Source organism: Nerophis ophidion, linkage group LG09 (assembly GCF_033978795.1).
Source record: "Nerophis ophidion isolate RoL-2023_Sa linkage group LG09, RoL_Noph_v1.0, whole genome shotgun sequence".
In the NCBI taxonomy this organism is placed as follows: Eukaryota; Metazoa; Chordata; class Actinopteri; order Syngnathiformes; family Syngnathidae; genus Nerophis; species Nerophis ophidion.
In genome coordinates this window covers 32,933,550-32,950,329 of record NC_084619.1, presented here as the reverse complement: position 1 = coordinate 32,950,329, position 16,780 = coordinate 32,933,550, and the positions used below count along the sequence as shown (strand labels likewise).

The following is a 16,780-nucleotide window of genomic DNA, read 5'->3' as shown; positions in this document are numbered from 1 at the left end:
GAAAACAGTATCTAGGCCGAACTGAGAAATGAAAGAATACAGGGGGTCACTTTGATACAGTTTGTACATTAAAGATGCTGGAATCAATTCAACCAATCAATATATGCTAAGCTATTTGAAAAAAAACATTGTGATCTTAGCTTTTGTGTTACTGGTGACAAAGTAAAAATGTTTTATTGTTATAACAAATATACCTCATCAATAATGACTACAATTCCTTTTCAGGACATGACTAGAGGCAATAACATCTGGGCTGACCTTCATTAACAAAAAAGAAACAAGTCACCTACTACCTACTCAGTGGCCCAGTGTCCGCCCTGAGATCGGTAGGTCGTGAGTTCAAATCCCGGCCAAAGTGTCACGATCTGCTACGCGGATTGTTTATTGTTTCGCCGTTTATATATTTTGATCATGTTTAGTTTTAGACTCGGCCGATTCCTGTGTTTGTGCACTTCCTGTTGTAGCTTGTTGCCATGGTTTCTTATTTGTCCCAGCTGCTATTCCTTTGTCGCACACCTGATGGCAATTATTATTTGAGTATATAAGCCTGCGTTATTCCATAGTTTGTCCTTGGTGCATTGTTTGCTTTTAGCAACAAGTCACGGTTAGTATCCTGTATTATAGATTCTTTTGTGCTAAGTTCCGCCTTAGCTTCGCGTGTGCTCGGCACGTCTTTTGTTTATACTTTTGGCTCCTGCTAAGTTTTAGCTTTAGCTTCCTGTGCGTAGGAACGCGCTTTATTTTCCCTTTTCTTACCAGTGTTCTTTTGTTTTATTATATTAAAATCTAATTCTTACCTGCAATCTTGCCTGACTGGTCGTGTGCACCCACGAAGTGGCAACTCCGCACAGCAATTGCGCCGTGTACACGTGACACCAAAGACTATAAAAATGGGACCTATTACCTCCCTGCTTGGCACTCAACATCAAGGGTTGGAATTGGGGGTTAAATCACCATAAATGATTCCCGGGCGCGGCATCGCTGCTGCCCACTGCTCCCCTCACCTCCCAGGGGGTGATCAAGGGTGATGGGTCAAATGCAGAGAATCATTTCGCCACATCTAGTATGTGTGTGACAATCAATGGTACTTTCACTTTTTAACTTAATATTTTTGTGCAGTCATTTTTGTACAAAACATATTTTTTATCATAGTCTTTCTCTCAGTTGCCTCAAGTATGTCCACGCAGAATTTTAATAATTAAATAATGCAGGTGTAAAAATTATTATTTAAACTCTAACCAATATACAGTCTGTACCCCAAAATTATTTCACTAGCTCTTTGCTCATAGAATGTATTTTCTATTGTAACGCCTCCAGCACCAAAACACTCATTTGAGTGTTTGACCGACAATATCGAAGTTCATCGGTAATGTGGTAATGGCAAATCACCAGACTGCTAAATCTCACACAGCAACAACATATAACTGTCTTGCATTTAAATACTGTGAAAAACAATAATAATGAAATGCTTACAATGTCACTCCTTAGGCTGGTTTTCTAATTCCCACCTACCTACAGAGACATTATTGGTGTCAAAAAGTAATTGCTCAAGAAAAAAAAAAGACAACTATATCCCTTAGGGTAGTGTATTTTCGTCTTTCTGTGACAGAACTGATCTAATACACACAATAACAAACAAAAAAACTTACCAACTCAAAACCAACATCAAAAATGTTTGTTTTGTGTCTCAACTCAACCTTAGGTTAAGGTCTTAAAATCAACCATGCAAATTGCCGATTTCCATCAAAAATCATGTTTCCTCTTTCATGAATAAACCAACAAACCACATGCTGAAAAAAAATATTACTCAAGAATGAATTAGCATTTTTAACTAATACCCATGTATGCCTCAGCTAATCGTGTTCATGCCTCTAATTGAACAAACAAAGCTTAATCAAATATTAATTCTACCCACTTGTTATTTTCAATTGCTTTTGATTTGAATAACATTGAGGAGAGAAAATGTTGTTCTGTTCGTAATTCTCGCTCTCGGCTCAATCTTTGCTGAAGTGGAGCCAACTGGATCAAGTCCAGTAATAATACAGGAAATCACTCATGAGAAACATATTTTCCCATCACCTCCTCCTTTCCATCTTTACCACACATAAAACATACCTAAAATCATTTACCTGTCTTCCGTTTCAAACTAGATCCATGCCAAAACAACCATGTTGTGTTTTCTGGAAATAGGGCTAAATTATGAGGACAAGTCTATATTACAGACTAGGGATTCTCAAACTGTGGTACAGGCTTTATCTAGTGGTACACCAAAGAATCATTTCATTAAATATTCAAATGCAGTGTCGCAGTTTAAACTGTGTGTAACATTAGAGTGCCCAAAAAGATTAAATATACTAAATAAATATAGCATCTGCCTTGTTTTTAATGAATATTTAGGCCTACTACAATATGTTTAAAGGGGAACATTATCACACTTTCGAAAGGGTTAAAAACAATGAAAATCAGTTCCCAGTGCCTTGTTGTATTTTTTTAAGTTTTTTTCAAAATTTTACCGGTCCCGGAATATCCCTAAAAAAAGCTTTAAAGTGCTTGATTTTCGCTATTTGCGATGCGACTATCCATTTCCCTGTGACGTCATACAGTGCTGCCAATGTAAACAAACAATGGCGAATAGCACAGCAAGATAGAGCAACATTAGCTCGGATTCAGACTCGGATTTCAGCGGTTTAAGTGATTCAACAGATTACGCATGTATTGAAACGGATGGTTGGAGTATGAAAGTATTAAAGAAGAAGATGAAGCTATTGTGCGAATAGCTATTGACGCTATTCATAGCCATAGCATGGCCGAATAGCTGCGTTAGCATCGCCGGTAAAATGTGCGGACCAAACACTCAGGACTTTCGCATCTCGTGACACTGGAGCAACTTAAATCCTTCGATTGGCAAGTGTTTTTTTTGCATTAAATGTGGGTGGAAGGAAACGTAATATAGTTGCAAATGCATCTGCAGGTTATCCATACATCTCTGTGCCATGTCGCCTTTAGCACCGCCAGTAAATAGCATGTTAGCGTTGATTAGCGTAGCATTTTAGCATCGATTAGCTGGCAGTCACGCCGCAACCAAATATGTCTGATTAGCACATAAGTCAACATCAACAAAACTCACCTTTGTGATTTCGTTGACTTTATCGTTGCAAATGCATCTGCAGGTTATCCATACATCTCTGTGCCATGTCTGTCATCGCCGGTAAAATGTGGAGACACTCCGGCACATTCAATGGGGGTCTGGCGGCAGACACTTTCGCATCTTCGGGCCAGTGGTGCAACTTGAATCCCTCCCTGTTAGTGTTGTTACACCCTCCGACAAAACACAGACGAGGCATGATGTCTCCAAAGCTCCAAAAAACAGTCGAAAAAACGGAAAATAACAGAGCTGAGAACCAATGTTTGCAGTGTGTTGAAAATGAACGTCATCGCAAAAAGAGCGATAAACAGAAAGGCGTTTAATTCGCCAAAATCCACCCATTTAGAGTTCGGAAATCGGTTAAAAAAAGATATGGTCTTTTTTCTGCAACATCAAGGTATATATTGACGCTTACATAGGTCTAGTGATAATGTTCCCCTTTAATGTTGGTCATTTTGGTGGTACTTGGACAGTTGTCTGAGGGGGTATTCGGTGAAAAAAGTTCAAGAAGCACTGCCATGGACCATCCAGTACATAACGTTTTTACAAAACATCCCCTATATTTTCAAGTGAACACCCAAAAAATTTGGTGCCAAATGTTGATGTAATTAACCATAAAGATTAATCCACAGCAAATTGTTTGGTCCATGCATAGTTTTAATGATGAAACATTCTAAACTGGTCTCGCAAAATGAATAATTAAAGTTAATACAATGTGGCATCCTCACAGAGATTGCTAGCTCGGACAGCTAGAGTATGTCTATACAGTGTGGAGCCACTCCTAAGTTACTAATCATTGCCTTACAATAGGGCTGGGCGATATGGCCTTTTTTTAATATCTCAATAATTTTAGGCCATATCACGATACACCATATATATCTATATATTTTGCCTCAGCTTTGAATTAACACTTGATGCAAATAATCACAGCAGTATGATGATTCTATTTGTCTACATTAAAACATTCCTCTTCATACTGCATTAATATATGCTCATTTTAAACTTTCATTCAGAGACGGAAACCATAACAAAGTCAATTGACCAAAACTGTATTTATTAAACAGTTATTAAGCAGTGGTACAAATATTCATGTCATTTCAAAACAGAAAGTGCAAGATTGTCAGAGATGTTTTAAAACAAGCTATTAGTGCACTTTTGTGCATGATGTCACTAAGATGACATATCAAAACAACACTAAATTAAATTGCACTTTTTATACAGAACGCCACTACAATAGTTTAAAACAAATAAAGTGCACTTTTGTGCATGATGTCACACAAGATATTTCAATAACTGTCAAATAAAAATGAGTTGCATAATAGGAAATCAAATAGTGTTCGTCCTTCGCTATGTGGTAGGTTACTGCGGACATTATTTCCTTTTGTTGTTGACTATTTTTTTCATACGGCATTAATCTGGAAATGTTTGCCTCTGCATTTTGATGGTGTGGGTGTGTGGCACCGAATGGAGATGTTGACATGCGGAGTTTCAAGCACTCTTCATTCTCTAGCGGGTGACTTTTCAAATGATGTTACATATTAGCTTTTGCCCCACACTTGACAAATTACGGTTGTCTGTTGGACATATTCCCACTTGAAGCCAAACCACCGCCAGACGATGGAACTCCTGTTGTTTTTCTTGGGAATTAATTCTTCCTTCATTTGTTACCAGATTTGCACCTTCTTTCTCTCGTATTACCACTCGCACCACAGCTAATGTTACCCATGCTGCTGTCTCTCTGCTCCGCGAGGGCGTATGACTATGTGTGACGTATGTAAGAAAGTGCGCTTGTTTTATGTCTCTGTGAGAAGGAGAGACAAGAAAGAGTGGGAAGAGCCTGTAGTGTAATGCCAGCAGCTTAAAGCAACTTTGTGACAACGTATACTCGAATATCACGATATATTAATTTTCTATATCGCACAGAGACAAACCCGCAATACATCGAGTATATCGATATATCGCCCAGCCTTACCTTAAAGGTAGCAAATCAACTATACACTACAAGTATCATGATGCCAGGATGATGAGGAATAGCTAAACATGTGACATACCGGCCAAGAGAGAACAGGAGGAGACACAGCGCCATGCTAACTGCAGGCATAGCTTGAATTTAAAGTAGTGAAAGAGCAAACAATATAACAAACACATTTTTTTAATTAGTGTTCAATAGTCGAGGTTAATATTTACAAAATTAGTCGTTAAAGGCAGGACTACTCATTATACTTCTAATGACCATAGATGGACACTCCAGAATCACTTGTTCTAGAAATGTGTGCTCCATAAATATAACCTAGTTTACTTTCAAGTAGAACATTGTTTGTGTACAATGGATATTACACGCATTTGGTGAGCCTGAACAAAATCTGGACTATCAATCAGGACACTGTAGGGTGTTCAGAACTAGTAGCGAGTCCCTAAATGTTGATTACCAAGTGTCTAAGGAAGTATCTTGTTTTGTTGTAACCTCTCTCAAAACTCAGCATACTTGCCAACCTTGAGACCTCCGATTTCGGGAGGTGGGGGGTAAGCGGGGGGGCGTGGTTGGGGATGTGGTTAAGAGGGGAGTAGCACAGCTGTTGTGTGCGCAGTTGCATACTGCACTTTCTAAAGTAGATGTTATTTTTACAAATGCATGATTGATTGATTGAAACTTTTATTACTAGATTGCACAGTACAGTACATATTCCGTACAATTGACCACTAAAGTGTAACACCGCAATATGTTTTTTAACTTGTGTAAGTCGGGGGTCCACGTTAATCAATTCATGGTACAAATATATACTATCAGCATAATACAGTCACCACACAAGTTAGTCATCATAGTATATACATTGAATTATTTACAATCTGGGGGGTGGGATGAGTAGCTTTGGTTGATGTCAGTACTTCAGTCATCAACAATTGCATCAACAGAGAAATGGACATTGAAACAGTGTAGGTCTGACTTAGTAGGATATGTACAGCCAGCAGAGAACATAGTGAGTTCAGATAGCATAAGAACAAGTATATACATTAGAAATACATTCGATTATTTACATTAGGTTATTTACAATCCGGGGAGATGGGATGTGAATGGTGGAGGATTAAAGGGTTGAAGTTGCCTGGAGGTGTTGTGGTGCATCATGTACAGTAGATGGCAGTATTGTCCTGTTTAAGAGTGTCACATGCTGTTTACGGCAGACGAACTGCCTCACGGTAGAGTGTTAGACGTAAACGTGACTGTTGTTGTTGTTGTGTGTTGTTACTGCGCTGGGAGTACGTTAATGAAACTGCCTAACAATAAACCCACATAAGCATCCAAGAACTCGCCCTCGATCATTCTACAGTTATAACGTCATTGGGTAGACACGCTCTCAGACACGTCACTCAGGTCCTCATGGAGCTAGGGGGGCGTGGCCTCCACCTCCGCCTGAATTTCGGGAGATTTTTGGGAGAAAATTTGTCCAGGGTGGTTTTCGGGACAGGCGCTGAATTTCGGGAATCTTCCGGAAAATCCGGGAGGGTTGGCAAATATGAAACTCAGCGACACCAGTGTTGTAATAAATTTGCATGCGTGGAGGTACAGTATAAGAGTGGAAAGCCAATATTGGCCAGACAGCGACAGAACGCTCTGCACACATTTTACTTGACCTCTTTGCAAAGACAACATACTGCACAAATTATTTGTCTTTATTTCAAGTATTTTCTTTAATTGTTAAAAACTATTTTTTCCACAACATGTTTCTCTTAGTCATCAACTTGTATCTGGATCTCCCATTGACAAAAGCGAAATTAAGTCATTATGGGCCTTATTTACTAAAGATTTGCATGCACTAAAACACATGCAAACCTGATAGCACACGCAAAGCTAATCCGATAAACGTATGCTAAGCGGATTGTGTTGGTTAAGTGAGCAGAATTCGGCATGCAATCCATTTTGCGTCTCTGTTTACATGAATTTTTAAATATATGCTGATCACCAAATACTTGGAGAAGTATAAAATATATTTATTTAGCACGTGCAATGTGATTTATAGACACTCATCACCGTTTTTCAAGCACTATTTTGCTTTTTATTTAGCATATGTCAGAAGGATGTGCAAACTGACAGTTGTACACACGGGTGCAGGCTCAGTGCTCGCGCTGCACAGGCATGAGTGTCAACATTTTTGATGGTCAGAAAAAAAACAGATTAGACATATTGTCTATTCAGCAACATCATTTTATAATTGTATAGCTACTAGATGACTTAAGGGGCTAATTAAAACAAATTCAATTGATGTGTTTTGGTGTCATTTACATTTTTTTAACGATGTACATTTTTTCACAAATAATATATATAATTACAATTTCTTATATGAAAAATATTTCTTTAAGTATTAAGTTTTTGCATCTTGACTAGGGTAAGTGCAGCCTCCCTACCATGCACCTTGTAGATACACTGCACGGCTGCTTCTAAAATGCCCATGTCAGCCACATGTTGGGAAATATAGCAAAATGTGCAATATATGAGGAGTGTCTCTGGGGTGATGCTCTGTATAGTACATGCAAAATCCTCATTTAAATAAGGCGGTCTGCACTACTTTACAATTGCACACAGTCTTAGTAAATACGCTATTTTGTGAATTGCACACGTTGTTTACCGCGTGGTGTTTAGATCTTGGTAGATCAGGACTAATGTTTGTTTGTATGGTGAAAACTCTAAAGTGGAACACTTGTAAGCCTTTGGGTTGTATATTTCAGTAGGTAACCAAAATGTCAGGAATAAAGGTGAAGATAGTAAACGTATTAAAAAATGTGTGAGGTACAGCTGCAATGTAACTAACAATACATGAGTACGTATGAATGGATGTCAAGAAGATGGTTGGTACTGTCCTGGTTGACTTTAGTGCGCCATTCCATGTCGTAGTTCAAAACGTAATGATCTCCAAACTGAGAAAATATGGTTTTAATAATATGTCACATTGAGGAGGCGTGGCCGGAAGACCTGCAGCGAGGTGGGGCGCGCCGGGGCTTGCTCAGAGATGGCTGCGAGTTGGCATGGCCGGCAGACCTGCAGCTAGGCATGGCACGCCGGCGCCGGTTCCGAGAGGAGCATCAGGTGTGTAGATGGCCCACCTGGGCGCAATTCTGTTATCACCTTTCAGCGTGTAAAAGGGCAGCAGCAGAGAAGGACGGGGCAGAAGGAGCTGGAGAGCCGCGGGTGCATGCAGAGCCAAAGCAACAGAGAGCGAGACAATGACGACGCGGGAAGCTGAAAAGCGACCGAATGAGCGATCAGTGGAAGAGGAAGGAGCTGAAAAGTATATTGAAAAAATAAACAAAGTCACAAAACGACTTGCCGTCATGTCACTTCTTGGTGGTCCATGGAACCCGGAGAAAAGAAAAGCTCCACACTCACATTCTTGGATGTTGAGCAAGCTATCTATCAGGAAGATCACAGAGAGTGTGTTTTAATGGTACCCTATCTGAACGCAAGTACAATTACTGCGGCGTGCCTCAAGTAAGCTGCTTAGGTCACTTACTTTTTATTATTTTTACTACTGATCTTCCCTGTGTTACAACAAACACCAAAATGGTTATGTATGCAGATGACGTGCACAACTCTGTACAGTACTGCCTCTACCGTAAATGACCTAAAAAATAACTTAAATCAGGACCTGGAGAGAGTGTCAGGCTGTGTAAATGTGTGGAGAGGGGCGTGTTCCACGCGTCCCCTGCGGGCGAGGTATGTGCAGGGGCCGGCCATGAAGCAGCCAACAGGTGAGTGGATACCTCAGCTGGAACGAGTTATCTAATCCCCTGTTCCCTTTATTAGCAGCGCTGGAGACCATGAAGGGAGACATGAGGACGCAGTAGGACGCAGGACAGGGGCACAGAGACGAACAAGAGACAGCTGAAAAGCTGGACAGACGGACAATTGTGTAAAGTAAAAGATGTACTAAAGACTGTGTCAAACCTTAGAAGCTGAACAGACGGAAATTGTGTAAAGTAAAAGATGTATTAAATACTGTGTCAAACCTGTATCCTGAGCTGTGTGATACTGTGGTCAGAAGAAGCCGGGCGAGACGCAGGAAACCTCCACAAAATGATAGTAAACTTGTTGTGAATATTGACAAAACAAAAAGCATTCTTTTTGGATCCAGGCATATGCTTGTTGATGACCCTCAGCTTCATATTTCAATGTCAGATACATCTATTGAGCAGATTAAGAAGCAAAACTGCTTGGTGTGCTATTAGACAACCAACTGTCGTGGTCCCATCATATTGATGATATTTTAATGAAAATGGAAAGAGGTTTAGCCATGGTCAGGAAGTGCTCCACCTTCTTGACATCCTCAACAATGGGTCAAGTCATACAGACCTTGGTTTTCTGTCATCTTCATTACTGTCCTATAATATAACAAACTATAACTTGTTCAGAACAGAGCGGCTAGACTGGTACTTGAATGTTCTTTGCGCACTAATATTTCATTCATGCAGTCACACCTGTCCTGGTTGTCTGTTGAACAAAAGATGCATTGTAGTCTCCTTATGTTCTTTAGAACTATCATGTTAGATCAATCACCTGATTACTTTTACAAACAGTTTTTAAAATCAACTAACACACATATTCATGACACAAGGAATGCCAGCAATGGCTATTTGGCACTTCCTGCTCCCAGGACCAATTTCCTCAAACATACAGTCATGTATAGATGTGTATCATTCTGGAATTGGTTCCCATCTCACATGAATCTCTCACAAAGTAAATTGTCATTCAAGACAGCTTTGAAGATACACATATTGCAGCTGCCCACATGACGTGAATTTTTAATACTGGGTTTAACTAGCTTTTTTATCTTGTCTTGTATTTTTCCTTTGTATAATGTTTGGTAATGCATGTAGTCTTTGCATTTTTATTTTGTATCCTCCTATATGGACTCCAGGAAGACCAGCAGTCGCCTCAGCGTCAGCTAATGGGGATCCATTCAATAAACAATAAACAATACATCTGTATTGTTTTTCATTAAGTACTCAGGTATTTTAATTAAAAATGTTGTCGCTAGTTCAAGCCTAATACATTCTATATCTGTTACTTTTAAAGCTGAGGTTGACCAGTATTCCAGAAGTCTTAATATGCTTTTTTCTCTTTGGACTGCAATGATTAATCAACATAATCAGCAATGTTGATTAAAATAAATCAGCAACAAAGATGTGTTATTATTGAGTAGTCGCATTATAAACAATTTATTGATATACTGCCAGGAGTGTAATACCTTTAGGTAAATAATTGCAGCTAAATATCTCTAACAGTACTGGATGAAAAATGCTCTTTGCACTAAATGCCATGTTTACTGGACATCTTGCACTTTTAGTCTGTTGATTTATTGTTTACTGTGGTTGTATACTATGTGGATTGAAGTAAATACTTTATTTATTTCCTTAATGCATGTTTTTTTTTTGTTACAATTGAATATAATATAATGGGTTTTAAAACCGAATTAAAATTAAGTCGCGGAATCAACACCAAAGCGAAACGTGCACGGCATAACAATAACAGCTTGACTCTTCAACTAATCGTAAAAATAATCGCTGACTAGTCGACTATCAAAATAATCATTAGTTACAGCCCTAGTTTCCGTGCACTCAATGGGCTCGAATCACAAATCCCCGCTGAATGAGAACTATTCAAATAGCGTCAGCCAATGAGTTAAAAGCCACGGTCTATCAACTCATTGTCCTGTACAGCTCTTAAGGCGTTAGAAAGCCAGCTTTAAACAATGTACTATAACACAGCCACAGCAGCTGTCATCCATTATATAAACATGGCATTACAATCAACTTGCGCCCAAATCTAACTTGGAATATGGCTGTTTTCTAATAATATTTCCATGGAATTTCATCAGACAAGGTGCTCCTGTCAAACAGTTACTTATTGCCTCTGAGAAATTGTGCAGCTTTCAAAAATACTTGCTGCTGAAGTCAACACCCACATGCTTATATAGTAATTAAAGCAGCATTACATGGCCTCTGGCAATTTGACTCCCGTGATACTACAAGTGGCTGTTGCATATTTAAAAGTTAGGTAGACAGTGACAGTGATGCTAAAAAACATTGCATTAACGACACTTTGCAACTTCACATTAAATATACAATACAGTTACTTTTTTCTGCAATTCTGTCACGTTCGAAACGCACTGTGATGCGTGGAGATGTCAACTCAAGATGTACGGGAGCAGACAAGCAAGTTAGCAGGTAGGAGCTGGATTTAATATATAAAATCATAAAAGAACACTGGTACAAAGGCAAACGAAAGCGTGTGCAACGCACGGGGAGCTAGGCTAACACTAGCACTGAGGTAAAAGTCCAAAATGGCACACGTCGAGCGCCCAAAAGCTAAGACGGAACTTAGTAAGCCAAAAACAGGACCAGATCATTGAACGTGAGTGTTGCATAAAGCAAGTGAAGAACTCAGACCGAACAAAGGGATGAGGCAGGTATAAATACAGAAATGGTAATCAAAGACAGGTGTGCGCCGGGCGCCAGTGCAGGTGGAACAAATGAAGTCGCTATGGTGACGAATACAAACTAAGAAGGGCACTAACTAAGAATCGGAAGAGTCAAACCATAAACAAGAAACACAAAAGACTCAAATATAGACAAAAGATATGATCCGGGAATCGGATCACAACACAATTGATTATTTCCCTAAAAATAAAAAAATAAACCTTTCTTTTTTTTTAAGTAAAACAAACGTGTGGACTAATTGTTTTTGTTTCCGCCGCAATTTATGATACACTCAATCATTCCTCACCAGCCACATACTACATGAACACTAATTTTGTCCATGTATTTGAAAGTTACGTTAAAACATAGTTGAAGAGTAAAAGAAGATGGCTAGCTTGACAAGGGTGTGTTGTAAGCATTACATCCCGCTTGCTTCCAATTTTTAGCACATAATGACATAAACTACATAACATAAACGCACACACCTTAGATTTGAGTGCTGTTAGATAATGATAGCGATTTAGTAAAGTTGAGCTACTTGCGTTGGATAGCCTTAAATGTAATGTTGTTAACCACCGATGGTTACACAACCTGTTCTTGTTTTTTTTTTTTTGGTGTGAATAAAGTAACTTTGAGCAAGCAACAAATACCCAAAACTAGCATATGTTTTGGGCATTAAATTGTCTGTTAATGAATCGGAATTGAAAAACAAAATAGAATTGATTAATTTGAATTTTACTTTGAAACACAAGAAAAAATGTAAAAACTAATTGTTCTTTTCTTAGTTTCAGAGAGCAATGAACAATTAAAAAAAAAAAAAAAAAATATATATATATATATATATATATATATATATATATATACATATATATATATATATATAAATGTTATCATTCATCTTACACAAATGAAAAGCATTAGTCAGCAGAAACAAAAAAATGAAACAAAATTTGGTGTTTTTTTCCAGAGGACTGTGTGGTGTTGTATTCTGCGTTCATATGTTAAAAAGGTGGTGAAAAAAGTGGTGTCAAAATAACAGTTTTAATCAGATTAATCAAACATTTGCATTTTCATTATCAATATTAACCACATTAAATTACTTGATTACTTAATTCATATTAACCTACAAATATACCACAATGTTTTGATACAAATGCAAATGTATTGTCAGAATGTCATTTAGGAATTAAAAAAAAAAATGTTTTACTTGAATGCACATCATTTATTCGGTCAAAACTTGGTCAACGGTTTTATCTCGAGTCCAGTCAGGGTTTATTTTGAAGTGAAATATACTAGTGAGGAAATTCTCCTCACTCATCTTTGCCCTGACATATAAATTGACCTAATCAGTGACCGTATAACAACCCACGCCACATTTCAGGTAAACCATCCACAGCTAAAGTAAAAATCATGTACGCTCAAAATAAACTCTCTTATAATCTGTGTTTATACGTGATTATTGTAATCATTTTTTGTGATCAATGACATGAGTTAATGTCAATCAATCAAGTAATCAATGTTTACTCATATAGCCCTAAATCACTAGTGGCTCAAAGGGCTGCACAAACCACAACACAAACCACTACGACATCCTCGGTAGGCCCACATAAGGGCAAGGAAAACTCACACCCAGTGGGACGTCGGTGACAATGATGACTATGAGAACCTTGGAGAGGACGAAAGTAATGGATGTCGAGCGGGTCTAACATGATACTGTGAAAGTTCAATCCATAATGGATCCAACACAGCCGCGAGAGTCCAGTCCAAAGCGGATCCAAAAGTTGTCTTGTTTTTAAATAGCAACGAAAAAATATCAGGTTGTTTTTTTTTGTGTGTGTTTTTCATTTCTGCAGACTGATTGTTTTTATTTTTGTTAAATGAAATATTCAAAAGAAACAGAGCCATTGTTGTTGCAGGTTAATGCTCTTGGACACTGTAAAATGCTTTGTTTTATTTTGAGTGATGTAAATTCAATTCATTTTTGCAGACTGATTGTTTTTAATTTTGTTAAATCAAATATTAAAAAGACACAAAACCCCTTTGGTTGCAAGTTATTGCTCTTCGACATTGTAAACTGTTTTATTTTGAGTGTTGCAAATTAAATTCAAATAAGCAATTATTATTTTTTTTTTATTATCTTCCAAATTTTAAAGTGCCTTTTAACGAATAGTTCATCCTTTGTGAATTCCAATTAAACTTTTTTTTTATTGTTTTAATAATCCGTGTGCCAAAAAAAAAAAAAAAAACATCACAAATGGCCCCCAGACCTGACTTTGGACCACCTTGGTGTTGAATATGATACATTCATGTAAGCAAAATTAGACAACACTCCATTTTACAAAGACATATACAAGTAGAAAACTCCCAAACAGTAGAACATTTAAACTGCTGATGTAAAAGGGGTTTTTTTTGTATGCCAGCATGCATAAAAATTGCTCACTTGCATGCCTATGCAGCCTTTTTTTTACTAGATGTGACATCTTAATTAGTTTGATCAATACTAGCTCTCAGTAGGATTTCGGGGAAAAAACGACGAGTTTGCAAAAAACAAAAACAAAAAAAAAACTTGCATGATTGTATTTTAGTGTGCATGAAAAACATGCACTTTCAATTCAGAGCTCCCTAAAACGAGAGATAGTGTGTGTATTTCACAGACCCAGAACAACAAATATGGAGAAGTAGAGTTACCTCGGTGAGGATGTCAGTGCGTCTCCTGGCTTGTTCTTTCCTTCAGGATCCACTCATGGTGGGGAGGATCAAGCGTGGAAAAAAGACTTTTGCGCACAGTCGTTCCTCCAGGTAGAAGATAAACAAACACACAATTAAATAAAACCTCCCGCTGCTCCTCTTGCTCGCATCGCTGACTGATTGCAAAGGCAGATGCAGAGGAGCAACGCCTCCGTTGCTCCATCACAGGAGGAGAGAGAGAGAGAGAGAGAGAGTGAAAGAAAGGGGGGGGGGGGATAGGAGGGCTGGAGGAGGCACAAATGAGCTGATCATGGTGCTCCCCTAATAGCAACTTCACACTAATCTTTCATTAAATTATGTACATTATTCCATGAGATTGCTATAGTAAGTTAATAGTCTTTTGTCATGGTGGGTCAGTTGTAGGGGAAATTAAGAAAATGGACCATCTACACCAGGGGTCGGGAACCTTTTTGGCTGAGAGAGCATTGAAAGCCAAGTATTTTAAAATGTATTTCCGTGAGTTCAATCCCGGGCTCGGGATCTTTCTGTGAGGTGTCCTCCCCGTGAATGTGTGGGTTCCCTCCGGGTACTTCCTCCCACTTCGAAAGACATGCACCTGGGGCAGTGGTTCTTAACATTGTTGGAGGTACCGAACCCCACCATTTTCATATGGGCATTCTCCAAACCTTCTTTAGTGAAAAATATATTTATGTTTTTTTCAAATTCAAGACAAAGTTATCTTTCTTTTTACTGGTGCACGAAATCAGTGGTTCTCAAATGGGGGTACGCGTAGCCCTGGGGGTACTTGAAGGTATGCCAAGGGGTACGTGAGATTTTAAAAAAAAATTATAAAAATTAGCAAAAATTCAAAACTCCTTGATAAATCTATTTATTGAATAATACTTAAAAAAAAATATGAATGTAAGTTCATAAACTGTGAAAAGAAATGTAACAATGTTGACAGCTAGATTTTTTTGTGGACATGTTCCATAAATATTGATGTTAAAGTTTTCTTTTTTTGTGGAGAAATCTTTAGAATTAAGTTCATGAATCCAGATGGATCTCTATTACAATCCCCAAAGAGGGCACTTTAAGTTGATGATTACTTCTATGTGTAGAAATCTTTATTTATAATTGAATCACTTGTTTATTTTTTAACAAGTTTTTAGTTATTTTTCTATCTTTTTTTCCAAATAGTTCAAGAAAGACCACTACAAATGAGCAATATTTTGCACTGTTATAAAATTCAATGAATCAGCAACTGATGACATAGTGCTGTATTTTACTTCTTTATCTGTTTTTTTTTTCAAACTAAAATGCTTTGCTCTGATTAGGGGGTACTTCCATCCATCCATCATCTTCCGCTTATCCGAGGTCGGGTCGCGGGGGCAACAGCCTAAGCAGGGAAACCCAGACTTCCCTCTCCCCAGCCACTTCGTCTAGCTCTTCCCGGGGGATCCCGAGGCGTTCCCAGGCCAGCCGGGAGACATAGTCTTCCCAACGTGTCCTGGGTCTTCCCCGTGGCCTCCTACCGGTTGGACGTGCCCTAAACACCTCCCTAGGGAGGCGTTCGGGTGGCATCCTGACCAGATGCCCGAACCACCTCATCTGGCTCCTCTCGATGTGAAGGAGCAGCGGCTTTACTTTGAGTTCCTCCCGGATGGCAGAGCTTCTCACCCTATCTCTAAGGGAGAGCCCCGCCACACGGCGGAGGAAACTCATTTCGGCCGCTTGTACCCGTGATCTTATCCTTTCGGTCATGACCCAAAGCTCATGACCATAGGTGAGGATGGGAACGTAGATCGACCGGTAAATTGAGAGCTTTGCCTTCCGGCTCAGCTCCTTCTTCACCACAACGGACCGGTACAACGTCCGCATTACTGAAGACGCCGCACCGATCCGCCTGTCGATCTCACGATCCACTCTTCCCTCACTCGTGAACAAGACTCCTAGGTACTTGAACTCCTCCACTTGGGGCAGGGTCTCCTCCCCAACCCGGAGATGGCACTCCACCCTTTTCCGGGCGAGAACCATGGACTCGGACTTGGAGGTGCTGATTCTCATTCCGGTCGCTTCACACTCGGCTGCGAACCGATCCAGCGAGAGCTGAAGATCCCGGTCAGATGAAGCCATCAGGACCACATCATCTGCAAAAAGCAGAGACCTAATCCTGCGGTTACCAAACCGGAACCCCTCAACGCCTTGACTGCGCCTAGAAATTCTGTCCATAAAAGTTATGAACAGAATCGGTGACAAAGGACAGCCTTGGCGGAGTCCAACCCTCACTGGAAATGTGTTCGACTTACTGCCGGCAATGCGGACCAAGCTTTGGCACTGATCGTACAGGGAACGGACCGCCACAATAAGACTGTCCGATACCCCATACTCTCTGAGCACTCCCCACAGGACTTCCCGAGGGAATGCCTTCTCCAAGTCCACAAAGCACATGTAGACTGGTTGGGCAAACTCCCATGCACC

At 39.3% G+C, this 16,780-nt stretch overlaps 1 protein-coding gene across 1 annotated transcript in view; it reads right to left on the bottom strand.

Annotated features, from left to right (window-relative positions):
* The window catches only part of hs3st1l1 (heparan sulfate (glucosamine) 3-O-sulfotransferase 1-like1), a 99,154-nt gene extending 84,651 nt beyond the window's left edge, over nt 1–14,503 (bottom strand). The window contains exon 1 of the mRNA XM_061909952.1: nt 14,303–14,503. The gene's annotated coding sequence lies outside the window, so the exon portion shown is untranslated. The remainder of the gene's footprint in view (nt 1–14,302) is intronic.
* Between the last annotated feature and the right edge of the window lie 2,277 nt (nt 14,504–16,780).